The sequence below is a fragment of the Canis lupus genome, chromosome 8 (assembly GCF_003254725.2).
Source record: "Canis lupus dingo isolate Sandy chromosome 8, ASM325472v2, whole genome shotgun sequence".
NCBI lineage: Eukaryota > Metazoa > Chordata > Mammalia > Carnivora > Canidae > Canis > Canis lupus.
In genome coordinates this window covers 70,764,757-70,779,696 of record NC_064250.1, presented here as the reverse complement: position 1 = coordinate 70,779,696, position 14,940 = coordinate 70,764,757, and the positions used below count along the sequence as shown (strand labels likewise).

General features: G+C 41.9%; 1 protein-coding gene and 1 long non-coding RNA gene across 4 annotated transcripts in view; both read right to left on the bottom strand.

Annotated features, from left to right (window-relative positions):
• The window catches only part of RCOR1 (REST corepressor 1), a 138,436-nt gene that overhangs the window by 33,531 nt on the left and 89,965 nt on the right, over positions 1–14,940 (bottom strand). The window lies entirely within an intron of this gene.
• Positions 5,830–14,787, bottom strand: LOC125755619 (uncharacterized). Its single transcript, XR_007412580.1, has 2 exons — positions 14,666–14,787; positions 5,830–6,216 (listed from the first exon to the last, which is right to left on the bottom strand). It is a non-coding gene; the product is annotated as an uncharacterized LOC125755619 (long non-coding RNA).

Sequence of the window (14,940 nt, the reverse complement as noted above, 5' to 3'; positions counted from 1 at the left end):
GGATCACACCCTGGGCCAAAGGCAGGCGCTAAACTGCTGAGCCACCCAGGGATTCCCTACTTAAATTTTCTATGATACATATTATTTTGGTACTTTGAAAGATAATTAAAGAAATAAAAAAATATATTAAATTTGGGTTTTAGTGTCAGCCAAAGTTGATAAATAAGCCACTTCATATTAAAAAAATCTAAGAGATGAATTATATGAACCAGTGCCTGGCATTTGCTTTCAAATTCTAACACAAGGTGACAAGTGCCAGCTTTCAAGCACTAAGGTAAATGCCACAGAAAACTGACAGACTCAATCTCCAGGAGAAGTCACCACACTCATAAAGTTACTTCCTCTCTACATTTTCTAGTCTTTCTTCCAGGGGTGAAAAAAAGGCTTGTGGGCAGCCCGGGTGGCTCCAGTTTCGCGCCGCCTTCAGCCCAGGGCGTGATCCTGGAGACCTGGAATCGAGTCCTACGTTGGGCTCCCTGCATGGAGGAGTCTGCTTCTCCTTCTGTCTCTGCCTCTCTCTGTGTCTCTCATGAATAAATAAAATCTTAAAAAAAAAAAAAAGAAAAAAGAAAAAAAGGCTTGCTAATCAATCACACTTCATTATACCCCTGTAAATTTTTGTAATTTACAAAAAATAAAACAAGGTCCAAAAACAAAAACACCCCAAATAGCATAGAACTGTTTGAAACAAACAAGAGTTCCCACTGGCCTGTCCCTCCCCCCTCCCAGAGCCTCAACCTCCAGGTGCAAAGACCAAATTCAAGAGTCGAAACAACAGGGAGAGAGTCACCTGCCCGCTCTCATGCAGGCAGCTGCCAGAGCAGCCTCATGGAGTGTGAGCTCCTCGGTCTCAGTGTGCTCTGCAAGTACACCACGACTGTCTCGCCCAGGTATGGCACAAATGACAACCAACTTAGAAACAAGAAGTCAGTTTTGAAAAAGAATTCAAACTCTTTTATTAACAGGCATTCTAATACTGATTTTGTCAATACTTTCCGATTGACAAAAGGTCGATTTACTTCCAACTGTAACTACATACAGTGCAACTCAGTATTAGCTTCACTAAGGCACTAGGTTTTCTATTTCCTTTTTTTCATATTTAAAGTACTTAGAAACTGACAGTTACTTCACTCAGAATGTATACAGCTGCTTATTGAACAACACAGGTTTGTGTGTCCACTTTTCCAATCCAGTTCTGTGTATTTTCTCTTCCCTAGGACTTTCTTAATGACGCTGTCTTTTCTCTAGCTTCCTTTATTGTGAGAACACAATATGTACCACAGACAATGTACAAACGTGTGTTTATTGCCGGTTTATGTCATTGGCAGGGTTTCTGGTCAACAGCAGGTCATTAGTAAAGTTTTGGGGGTGTCAAAAGTTATATGTAAATTTTTTACTACACAGGTGTTGGAACCTCAAATTGTTCAAGGGTCCACTGTAGTAAAGTTCCAACTTACCCGGGAGTCAGTGAACGACAAACTAAATGACCCTGGTTTGTCACAAAAGTTGAAACTGGTGATTTAAAAAATGGGAAAGGAGGGATCCCTGGGTGGCGCAGCGGTTTGGCGCCTGCCTTTGGCCCGGGGCGCGATCCTGGAGACCCGGGATCGAGTCCCACATCAGGCTCCCGGTGCATGGAGCCTGCTTCTCCCTCTGCCTGTGTCTCTGCCTCTCTCTCTCTCTCTGTGACTATCATAAATAAATGAAAGTTAAAAAAAAAAAAATGGGAAAGGAGGGGCGCTGGGATAGGGTGGCTCAGTTGGTGAAGTGTCTGCCTTCAGCTCAGGTCACGATTCTGGGGTCCTAGAACTGAGTCCTAGGATGGACTCCCTGCTGCTCTTCCTCCCTTGGCCTCTGCCCCTCCCCCTTGCTTGTGCTAGCTCTCTCAAAATATTAATAAAATCTTTTTAAAAAATTAAAAATAATTTTAAATGGGGTAGGAAATTATTCCAAAGTATGTTCTTTGCTTATTACTTCACAATAGGGTAGATTATACCAAATAAGAAAAAAATACTCTGAGATTCTAAAAAACAATGCAATGTTCAGTGATGGTGCCTGAACAGGTGGCTATGCACACCTGGCCAGAACGCTGAGAGATGTGGCAGCCATGGAGGTTCACACTGGAGCAGACAGACACATGAGGACACACTAGAACCTGAGGGATGGGTTGCAGGTCAGTTGATAAAAACTAAGTAATGAGGGCAGCCCGGGTGGCTCAGCGGTTTAGCGCCGCCTTCAGCCCAGGGCGTGATCCTGGAGACCCGGGATCGAGTCCCACGTGGGGCTCCCTGCATGGAGCCTGCATCTCCCTCTGCCTGTGTCTCTGCCTCTCTCTCTCTCATGAATAAATAAATAAAATCTTAAAACAAACAAAAAACTAAGTAATGAAATGTGTTCAAGCCAAGGCAATATAAGGGGAAAAGAGAAAATCTACAGTGAATTGAGGGTCAATCTCAGAGAGGGTCTGCTGTAAGGGTTGTTTCTTTTTTTTTTTTTTTTTTTTATTTATTTTTTTTAAATTTATTTATTTATGATAGTCAGAGAGAGAGAGAGAGAGAGAGAGAGAGGCAGAGACACAGGCAGAGGGAGAAGCAGGCTCCATGCACCAGGAGCCCGATGTGGGATTCGATCCCGGGTCTCCAGGATCGCGCCCTGGGCCAAAGGCAGGCGCCAAACCGCTGCGCCACCCAGGGATCCCAGGGTTGTTTCTTTTAATAGATATTTGGTAAATGAACCTCAAACTTCTACTATACCATCTCAACTCTGCAAGCATACAAATTTCCAGACACTATTATTTACCTTAGCTGAGTAAGCAATGTGCGATGTGTGCACAGCCACTATTCGGTCATGTGATCTGCAAGCAGATACCTGCAGAGGCCATAGGAGCGGGGCAGGGTCCCCACAGTGGGCTGCCACAGGAACCTGCCCTGCCCACAGTTCTTGGGAGCAGATGCTATCTTGCTTGTAAGTCCTTTCTGCTCCATCGGTAACAGCCAGTAAAGCCTGTCCTCATGGTCTCCAACCAGAGTTAGCTTAAAAATTACAAGGAAAACCAAAGCATTCTTGGGATGTGACTCTATTTTCATCTCCTTTGCTTTCTCACACAAAAATTAACTGGTGGTAGGAACAGTAAAATGGACTAAACAGTGGATCCTGACTGTTGCAGCTAAGTTTGGACAAACATTTTCCATGTTGTAAACAGTGAGGTGTTCTTACTAAGTAACCTTTAAAATCACACCTCTTTTAGATTTTCCTGGAGACTACCCTGAGGAATCTACAGCAGAGAAAGAAAGAACTCTATCAGAGCCACTAACAGGAAGTCACTTGCCATCTCTACCAGGTGCCCTGAAGGTGTGACCCAGTAAAATAATATTATGGAGAGCCCTGCAACTTGCAAAAGAATTAGCATCTGATACCCATTAGCAAAACTACACTTTTTCATTCCTTTCATTGCGTCCAATGTCCAAAAAAGATTCAACAATTTGCTAAATGAATGCTGGGGGTGCTGTGATGTGTACAATGCCATGGAAAAGAAAGGCTCTTTTCTAGCAAAGTAAAAGGCAGCACAGGTTAGAAAGATGGATAAGAAAGATAGAGGTCCGATCTTGGCTGTCTCTAAACAAAATGAGTTCACAGGCAGTGATGCCTGGTATAGAGTAAACCCTACAGTTCAGACTGTGTTACCTTTAGCAACTTTCCTGACTTTCCCAGGAAGGAGCTCTCACCAATAAAGCTGCGCCATTACCCAACTGAAAACTACAGCAGAGTACAAGCCTTCCTGGAATGTTTTAGGCTGGAGTTAATTCAGAATAGAGCCATGTGCACACACAAAGGATGCTCCTGACAGCTTTGTTTCTTACTGCCTCCCTACTGTATGCAGACAGTCCTCAGTTCTTGTTCCCTTTCACAATCAGGGGCACAGGGCTATCCACCACAGTTTCTAGACCGCACAATGTCTTCTGCTCCTTTACAGAGCATGCTAGCAGCTGCCAGTATACTGGGCATGTTGAAAACAGAACATGTGCATTTTCAAAACCTCCCACATGCTTTCCTTAAGCAAAAATAAGCTTTAACCTAAGACAATAAAATCCACTCCCAAATGCCTTCATAAAAACAAAGGATGACCAGATAGTTCAGGTGGTGGATGAAGGATGAAACAGGAAGGGAAGCAAGAGATATACAAGCTACCTGAGACCAACAGCTCTAAAATAAAGAACACAGGGTTCCTTGGGGACTTTTCCAGTACTTTTTCATCTCTGGCAACTGGAATCTTGATTTCATCTCTAAAAACTTAAAGGTTAACCAGAGTCAAACCCAATCAGGGGTGAAGAGCTACTATAGGCAGAGAGTCATTAAGTAAGCTGTGATTAGGACAATACACAAAGTCCATGTGGCTTAAGGAAATGCCAGAACATTTCGATGGGCCTGGTCATTTGCATCCGCCAGGCTTTCCCATCTTGGGCAAAGGGGACAGAACCAGACAGTCATTTGGGTGCGAGAAGCAGGTGAGCTGACATTTCTAATCTGTTGGTCAGAAGCAGAAAGATGTCACTAAGTACACTCTCCTTTAAAAACAATTGCAGAGCACCTGGGTGGTTCAGTTGGTTAAGTGTCCAACTCTTGACTTTGGCTCAGGTCATGATCCTGCATGGGGCTCTGTGCTCAGCAGGGAGTCTGTGTAAGTTTTCTCTCTCTCGGGGATCCCTGAGTGGCTCAGCGGTTTAGCACCTGCTTTTGGCCCAGAGGTGTGATCCTGGAGTCCTGGGATTGGGCTCCCGGCATGGAGCCTGCTTTTCCCTCCTCCTGTGTCTCTGCCTCTCTCTCTGTGTGTCTCTCATGAATAAATAAATAAATCTTTAAAAAAAAAAAAGTTTTCTTTCTCTCTCTCCCTCTCCCTCCCTCTCCCCTAATTCCCCTCTCCCTTTTATTTAAAAAGATAAATTTTTATCTTTTTTAAAAAATTTTTTAAAATTCCATCATTGTGTAATACAGTATTTTTAAAAACTTGAATATCCTATGGAAACAACCAAGGACAACTACCTGATTTTAAATTATGATGGACAGAAGTACATTTCACTCTGCTTCTGTAAGAAGTACACAGACTGTACAAACCACTGGTTTTTTTGACAAGAACTTAGCATTACATGAGCAGCCCAAGTGGCTCAGGGGTTTAGTGCCACTTTCGGCCGGGGGCCTGATCCTGGAGACCTGGGATCGAGTACCACATCAGGCTCCCTGCATGGAGCCTGCTTCTCCCTCTGCCTGTGTCTCTGCCTCTCTCTGTGTGTGTCTCTCATGAATAAATAAAATCTTAAAAAAAAAAAAAAAAGAACAGAACTTAGCATTACAGAAAGCACAGGTAAATGAGTTATGCTTTGGGGTAACATCACTTAAAAGGTAGAAGGTGTGTGAAACTGATCAAGAAAATTTACAAAATTCCTAAAGCCTAGCCAAACACTTACTGAACTACCCTTACTATGTACAGAACACACCGTACTAAATAGCAGCCCAAAATAAAGAAGAAAAACAAACTGACTTCCTGAAGTAGTTTGAAATGACACACAAGAAACAGAGAAGAGAAATACATAAAATAACAGTATAGATGTAGACTAGCATGGGAATCCAAAATAATGAGTAAATAATGATGGTAATGATGTTAAATCAAGATAAGCTTCCTGAAGATTCAACAGCTATATTGATTAAGTAATAACAATAGCTAATATTTGAGAATTTACTATGTGCCAGCCACTGTTCTAAGCTCTTTACGAGGATTATCTTTTAATCCTCTCGAATAATTCTATTATCACTCCCACTTATAAATAAAGAAACTAAGACTAGAGAAGTAATTTATTCAAAGTGACACAGCAGGTAAATAGCAGAAATAGGACTTATATACACTCAGAGTGTGTGACCATAGGTCCTGTGATATTAAACCCCTACAAGCTGTCTTATCTCTTGAGTAAAGGACACAGAGGGAGAAGGGCACTCATACAAGAACAGTCTCCATGGTACAGAGAACTGAGCAAGGCTAACAAATGTAGTCTATGGCACTTGAACAAAATCAAGAAAATAAAACTGAGGTTGATGAAGGCAGTAATGGGAAGCGAGGGTAACAGGCAAATGGCTGCCTTGGAGTAGGCTTCATCTGCTTCTATATTCTTGTTTCCATCTGATGAACTAAATGTCCTCGGTACCATTAGTGAGTCTCAAACTCAACTGCAAAAAAGAGAAAAATGCAGATGAAAGTTGCCACGGTAACCTGAGCTCACCCACTCCTCCCTCCTCTAGACACTGCGGAGACTCAGGACACCTTGTGATCTTGCATATTCTATTCAGAGCAAAAGGCTGACACCATAGGGTGGGTTGAGGACAAAGCTATAATCTCAATACAGTTTTTAAAAAATTTTTATTTTCCTAACATTTGCAGTAGCATTAGTACTATAAAGGAAACATGGCACCAATTTCTCTCTCATAACTCAAACTGATCCTGCCAAAATTTTCTTTAGGAATATGATAAATATCGTGGCATCTCCTTTTATTATTAAAATAAGAAATGAATTATCACTGTAACTCACTGAGAATAGAAATGAGCTTAACTCATTTAAGTAAAGCAATTATGCCACCTGGTGGGCACAGATATTACTACAGTTAACATTTCAATGATCCATCTGAACAGCTGGGGGGGGGGGGCGGGGGGGTGGGAGGCATGCACCAGAAACAAGATAAGCCACAGAGACTCTGCCAGAATATAATATAATGAACCAGTCCTTCCTAGTCAGTAATAAAATGCACTTCATGAAAATTCTGTTTCTTAATGTGGTTTTGTTAAAATCCTACTTAATAGAAAAAGTGCCCCCGCAGGCACTCCAGTATATATTACAAAATCCAACCCAGTCTCACAATCTGATCAAGTGGAAATAAGAAATATGAACACCCTCCACAAGCCACATGTATTTAAATTCAGCTCTGGCATCTGTCCCTATGTCATCTGCACTTCTGTACCCCTCCTCCTATCCAGTATCCACTGCTAGGACTCCAGCTAAGTCCTCCCCCACCTTGCCTCTCTATGCCTCCTTTCCTCAGCAGCAGATGAGTGGCTTGACCAGTATGATCTTAAAAGTGGTTCCAGGGCTAACATTTTATGAGTAATTTAAAAATTTGGGGGTGGGCACCTGTGTGGCTCAGTCGAGGGTCGAACTCCTGATTTCAGCCCAGGCCATAAACTCGAGGCTGAGGCTCCACACTCAAAAGGGAGGCTGCTTGAGAGTTTCCCTCCCACCCCCCATGCCTACCCTGGCTCACGTGCATGCTCTCTCTAGAATGGAGACATAATCCACCTTTATTCCACTCCTCATACACCTGTACACCTTCCAGAAAGGCACAAGTACGATCTCCCATATTTTAGAAACTGATCATCATTAGAATGACATTTAGTTGTAATTAAAACAGTAACCACCTTTCCCTTAAAAATGCCCAAAGCCTAAGGTAAAGAATAAGTCAGCATAGTGACTAACTATCCCCTTGCATTTCTCACACCACGTCAACCTACCTGACAACTAAGTCCCTAAGCAGGCAACTCTGTACTTAAAATAATTTCATTTGCTCTCATACATGTTGTTCTTTTACAGTATGACTAAAGGAAGAACTACGCCCCAAACAAGGTCTCCAACTCGCTAACAAATGGCCACAGTCCATGACAGGAAAGGGGGGCAGGGGACACACTGAGATTCATCCACAAACTCACACCAGTCAGCAGTGGGAAGAGCCCTGGGTCCTTGGTTTCTATCAGAAACTTGTGGGCTTAAAAAAAAAAAAAAAAAAAAAAAAAAAAGAAACTTGTGGGCTAAACACATTTCCTCACCTATTTGACAAGAATAAGGGAAGATATCCTCGTCAAACCCTTTACAAAGTAATAAAGGAGCCAAGATATATACAAGTGTAAAGTGTTACTAAAATGAATTCCTTCACAAACATGTATGGGTTCCAACGAGAGGTGAGGTAGGGTACACTTTACAACCACATTATTAGCTCAACAAGACAAACCCAGCCTGGAACCCCAGGAGAGCTATCCTGCCATCCAGAAGTTCCCAATCCTAACTGATGGGAGCCAGCTGGTAAATTTCTGTGAAATACTGGCTCTCGGGCTCCACCCTCCTTTGTTTATGCGTGTGCACATGAACGTACATGAGTTCACATATGTTCATTTACGTGCATCAGTGTGTGTACTTCATGGGTATACAGTTTTCATAAAGCATGACGGGCACAGAGAAAGGCACACACGTAAGGGCCCAGGCTTGGTGATCTTTCAGAAAATGAACACACCTAGATCAAGGAGAGAACTGACTACACTCAAGATGTCTGGTTTGCCCCCAGGTGATTCTGAGAATCCGTCAATTAGAGCATAATATTAATATATAGAGAACATGAGTTTGATAACATTCCCCATTTTAATGTGATAAAAAAAAGTTCCTCAACAAGCACAAAATTTTTAAGTTTGGTATTAAAAAGATCAGTATCAGGACCACAGAAATAGGAAGAAAAATGCTCTTTATGTTAGTATATAAAAGGAGGTTTGTGAGTTTGTGAGTTGTGAATTTCAATCATGCAAGAAAATTTCCTTTCCAGTACTATATAGAGGTTCTTTTTTAAATTACCAACTTCAGGGGCCCTGGGTGGCTCAATTGATGAAGCGTCTGACTTCGGCTTTAGTCATGAGTCCAGGGTCCTGGGATCCAGCCTCATGTCAGGCTCAATGCTCATCAGGAAGTCTGCTCATCCCTTTCCCTTTGACCACCCCTCCCACCCCACTTGTGCATGCACTGTCTCTCTCTCTCTCAAATAAATACAATCTTTAAAAATAAATAAATTAGGGGCACCTGGGTGGTTCAGTCAGTTAGGCAGCTGCCTTTGGCTCAGGTCCTGCCCTGCTCAGCAGGGGGTCTGCTTCTCCCTCTCCCTGCCATTACCCCCTGCTTGTGCACTCTGTCAAATAAATAAATAAAATCTTTATTACTAATTAATTGATTAAATTACTGACTTCAGGCTCCCATCCTGCAGGGGAGGTGGTGGTCAGAAGGATTTACAAGCTTCAAATCCTTGTGGCTCCTCACAGCTTGTCTACAAACTTCGAATTATAGGGACATTTGTCCTTTAACCCTGCCTCTGCCACCCCACATATACAATGGTCCTTCCCTTAGTTTACAGCCCATGGTGTACAAGAATACAGAAAAAAAGAGATCCCTAAGTGAAACAGCCAAGGGAAACATGGAGAGAGGCTGGGTTCTAGGAACACAGGGAACACAAGTCTCTGCCCAACGCAGACTCGACGCAAGGTCACTTCTCTGTGGGCCCTGGTTTCTCAGCTCTGAAAATGGAAGCTCAACTGCACAGTGGTATCGTGAGAATGGGGGTGGGAGAAAATAGCATGTTTGTTAGGAGGGAGCAGGTATTCCTACTTAAGTGCTACCCACTTTCAGTGCTTGAATTTTGTAGGGGTGCTGGGGGTGAGGGTAGGGTATCTTCATTGAGTAAAGAAGCCTGACCTTTCAAAATAGGTGGCATAAAGATGACATTTTATAATTAATATACTTTAACCATTCTCCAACAAATCTTTCAAGCCTACTGTGTGCCCAGTGCTGCTTATATACAGCCATGATTAAACAGCCCACCTTCACAGAATTCAGTCTGGCTGGAGAGAGAAATAATTACACAAATAATTAACTCCAATTGTCCTAAGTGTCAGGGAAAAAGAACTTAGCTGGGAAACCTGATCTGCAGAATCAAGGATGGTTTTCTTTTCTATTGGAAAAGGACATTATAAATTCCTGCTTACTCATTTGTTATTTATATAGTAGGGAAAAACTGAAAGAATCGAAATGTTCAAGAATGTGGACATGGATAGGCTATATGATGGGATAGTCAAGGATTAAAACTCAATTTAATGTTTAATTACAGGAAAATTAAAGTTGAAAAATTATTATTTACAGTACATTTGTGCTTAAAATCAGAGTGAGCAGAAGCATGCAGAGAAGACATGAAAGCAAAATTTTAATAGTGGCTACCCATGTGACGAAGTGAAGGAGTTCTAGGCTATTTTTAATAATAAAAAGCAAGCTTGTGTGTATATATGTAATTTCTTTTCTGAACCATTTGAGAGTATCATAATTATGCCCTGAATTCTTACTCAGCGTGTATCTTCTATGAGTAGATATATTCTCTTTATAACTACAGAACAGTAAATTCAACATTTAAACCATAATCTGGGTCTGTATTCCAATCTGACCAGTAGACCCCAAAATGTGCTTTACATTGTGAAGAATTTTAAAGTAAATCCCAGTTATCTCATCCCTACACACACACACACACACACACACACACACACACACACCTTTTTTTAATGTGGACCAAAAAAAGTGGACATATTTTCTTTGTAGAACCACAATATCATTATCACACCTAAACAGTAAAATTCCTTGATATGAGAAACAAGTGTTATAATCACTGGATTGTTTAAAATGTAGAAGTCCAACAATAGCAATTACTGGTGAGGACATGGAGCAAATAAATTTTGCATTTTATTGGTAGCAGGCTGAACCAGTTTGACCACTTTGGAAAATAATTTGGCACTGATCTCTCATAGCTGAATATCTACATTCCGATGGATATCAAGAACTAAGTCATAGAGAGTTCCCAGTAGTAATAGTTGTAGAAATAAAAAACTGGAAGCAAATGTCCACTGTGAACAGAAAAGACAAATTATAACAAGATGAAGTTCTTTAAGTATGGAAAGATGAAGACAGGACACACTGGGATGACAAACAGGAGGTAATCCTTGGTTTGTAGTGGAGAGCTTCAGCTATAATCTGTAAACCCAACTCTGCCTTTTCTTTTCTTTTTTTTAAGACTTTATTTATTCATGAGACAGAGAAAGAGAGAGGTGGGGGGGTGGGCAGAGACACAGGCAAGGGAGAAGCAGGCTCCATGCAGGGAGCCCGACGCGGACCTCGATCCCAGGTCTCCAGGATCAGACCCTGGGCTGAAGGCAGCACTAAACCGCTGAGCCATCCGGGCTGCCCAGTTCTGCCTTTTCTATTAAGTTGTGAACATTTAGTTAACTCTAAAACAAAGAATAAAAATGATGATAATTTTCACACACTGAAAAACCTCATTTTAATCACAATTATCAAGCTCTCTGAAAGCCATTTATTTGTAAAAAGCTGAAATCCAAGGCCAGTATTGGCTTATTCTATCTTTACCCCTGTTTTCATTTCAAAGAATTAATAGGTTAGGGACTTTAAGTCCATTTCTCCCTTCTGTCAATGACCTTATTAATTTACCAACACAGGTCTCCATTCGACTGGAAGCTACACTTGGCGAGGGACCCGTCAGACTGTTCATTCTTGTATTTCCCCAGTGCCTGGTACAAACATATCACTCAAATATTTACTGAGCAAATGAATGGTCATTAGGCGAGTGGCAAAGAAGAAAATGTTGGGGGATTCCAGATGACCCCCAAGACATAGAACAAAAGAGACAAAAAGTCTGTATTTGCAAATCTCCATACGGAGAAGTGTCCACATCCCCATCATTTTCTCATGCTGAGAGGATTGGCAGAGCTGATCAAACATACCACGTTCCTCATCATTTTTTCATAGAGAGAGACAAGTAAAAAGTACTACATCAGGTGACTAAAAAGAGAATGAAGGAACTGAATCAAAGTAGTAGTGATCTCTATTTCACAGTGTGGTCAAGGAAAGCCATACTGACGTTGACGTGTAAGCAATGACCAAGAAGAACCGAGAAAGAGAGCCATGAGGACATTTAGGAAAAGAGGATTCCAGACAAAGAAACAGAAAAGGTTCCAGGGAGCATGTTTTGGATGTATTCAGAAGGGCAAAAGCAGGGTCAGACTAGGCAGGGCCTTGTGGCCAACTGTCAGACCTTCTGATTTTACAGTGAACTGGAAAGGCACTCGAATGTTTTATATAAGCATTCTTGACATGTATTATGTATTTGTGTAAATGTTAAAAAACTTATTATATAGCTATGGAACTTTCACACACAATATCATCTTGAAAATGTGTACTGAAGTCAAATGCCCTAACACAGAAATGTTTGTGTATGTTGCAGGTCTAAGGAAGGTTCTCATTCCAAGAAAGCTACAACTTGTTTTAAAATCTCTAATTTGACTTTGCCTTTTGACACATCTTTCAATCCTGTATGTCTAGTACATTGCATGTCTTAATTTTTTTCTTTATATTATCCAGCTTAAAAAAAATCAGCTTGATGGTCTCTGCCATAGCTAATGATTTCCATCTATGTCCATTTTCACACTGAGATTTGTGCTAACCACTGTACTGGTTTCTCTTCATTTTTATATAATAAAAACAAAATGCAATCAAACACTTAAATAACTGCAGAAGTACTGATTATATATAACCTATAAAGTACATAATGCATAAATGAGCGGGACCATCTGTTTCACTGATTCCCAACAGCCAAAGTTACCTTGCAAATTTCTACACCCAATGCAAGTGCAGCTGAGTCTAGGAAATTTGCGTCTTCATGAAACGACCTACAGTGGTCATGGCTGTGCACTGGCTCCCCCACTTGGCTCCAATTCACCGTTTAGGGGTAAAGCCCTACCTTAAAGAGAGTCAAACAACAAAAACCATCCTCAGATTATCCCTTTCCTAACCTATCCTCTCTCCTAAAACTGCCTTCTAAGAGGTCTCTCGGGCCACAGCTTTATATTACATTTGACCACACTTGCTTGGTAAACATTTTTTTTTTTTTTTGCATTAAAACAGTAAAGCAAACCATACAGGGAATATGATCTGACCTGACTATATATATTTCAAAGAAGACAAAACTATCCAGTAAAAAAAGCTTTTTGAGATTTCTTGCTAGTAACATGTCCACTTTGTTTTACTAACATTCAGCTGCTTCTCTACACAAAGTCCAGACCATGGCTGGGTCTGTGTGTATTGGTAGGGACACCAAGGGAATGTAAAGAGTACCCTGATCTATGCTCAAGGGAGCAGCAGCCCCACTGAGAGAAGGCTGTCCTAAAGCCATTAGGTTGGGGCAAGTGAGGTAGGCACCTAGGGTACAGACCAAGTGGGATAAGGAGGGAGTCTCCAAGGAAGGGCAGCGTGAAATGGGTGGGGGAAGATGCTCACAGATGGGAATGGGGGGGGGCATCCATGCAGGAGAGCGGTTAGACATTCTACTGGGGACTAGGGAGATGATGTCACATCATAGGTGCCCCATAGGTATTGATAAATGTGAGTAACTGATGGAGCAGGGCAGGTGTACCCAGATACAGATGTGGTAGTACTCTTACTGAAAGGCCTGTGAAAGGCCACTCGACACCCACCTAACACCCCCCTTCCAGGATCTCCAACTCCGTTGAGCAAGCCCAAGCGCTCCTGACATTGCCAACCTGACTTCCTAAATTTCAATCAAGCCTCTCTTTAACAGCAATGGCTAGTGAGGGCAGCAACTTCTCTCAGCTGGAATGAATCAACACTTACTGCCTCTAGCCTCAGCTCTTCACTCAACCACATGGCTGTCAAGAGCCCTGATGCACACTTTCACTGCTTCTCACCTCCCCAAGGACAATGTGTGTCATGACCAGGCAGGTCTCCAAAACAAAGCACTGCATTTTCGCCCCACATCCGCAGGCCTGTCCAAAACGCATCTGCCCGCTACCTGCAGGGCTCGCGCACCGTGCCCACCAGCCGACCCTTATATTCCTCAGCCTTCCACCTGGTCGTCCACTGTTGCCAATGCTTCCTTCCCTTGTCTCTACCCAAGAAAATGCAGTGCTTTCTGCCGGGTCCCAAGGGGAGCATCCGACCACTAACAGTACACAGGAGATGCCTGATGCTATAACAAGACTCAACTGTCTTCATGTCCAATTAGTGAACATTTTTCAGTTTCTCTTACCATCTGCCCAACCTCCAGATCCTACCATTTTTTCAACCTTTATTCACTCCTTTGTCCCCTAAACTCAAGCCACTGTTTCATCAAGTAATTTTCCAGAATTATTTAATAACACTATTTATTTTTATTTTTATTTATTTTTTAATAACACTATTTAAATCACATTGTTCTCACCTATGCTACTTGGAATTATTTATATTTCTTTTTTTTTTTTAATTTTTATTTATGATAGTCACAGAGAGAGAGAGAGAGAGGCAGAGACACAGGCAGAGGGAGAAGCAGGCTCCATGCACCGGGAGCCCGATGTGGGACTCGATCCCGGGTCTCCAGGATCGCGCCCTGGGCCAAAGGCAGGCGCCAAACTGCTGCGCCACCCAGGGATCCCTATTTATATTTCTTTTACATGAAAGGTGTCTCTACAAGGCACATTTTCTAGGCATACCCCAAAGGTTGGATCTCTCAATGAAGTTTTACATAGATACAGCCCAAAGCAACTCGTGTAACATCAGTATTGCTTTAAGATCGTAATTATAGTTTATTAAATGAAGCAGCACATGAAGGCAGATGTGTGTAATAAATGCCATCTGGAGACCAGAGATCTAGCCCAAACTTGGCTACTAATTAGCTGTGGGATCTTAAGCATTTGATTTAACTTCTCTAGATCTCAACTTTCTGCATCCAAAGAAGAGCCGAACTAGATGAAACACATATAAATTACCTGTTAACAGGTTCATTTTCCTTTCTTTCTCCTTTAGAGTACGAGCTTCCTGAATCCCTCATTTCTGCAATAGCACCAAGCACACAAAGCTGTTCAGTATAAACCCAATTGAGATGCTTCTGGAGAGAAAGTGAAACCATGAGCCTAAACTTCACTTAGAAAAATAAATACATGAGCTAGAAACACAGAAAAGAATAAAAATGGTACGGGGATACCTGAGTGGCTCAGCAGTTGAGCGTCTGCCTTTGGTTCAGGGTGCGATCCCATAGTCCTGG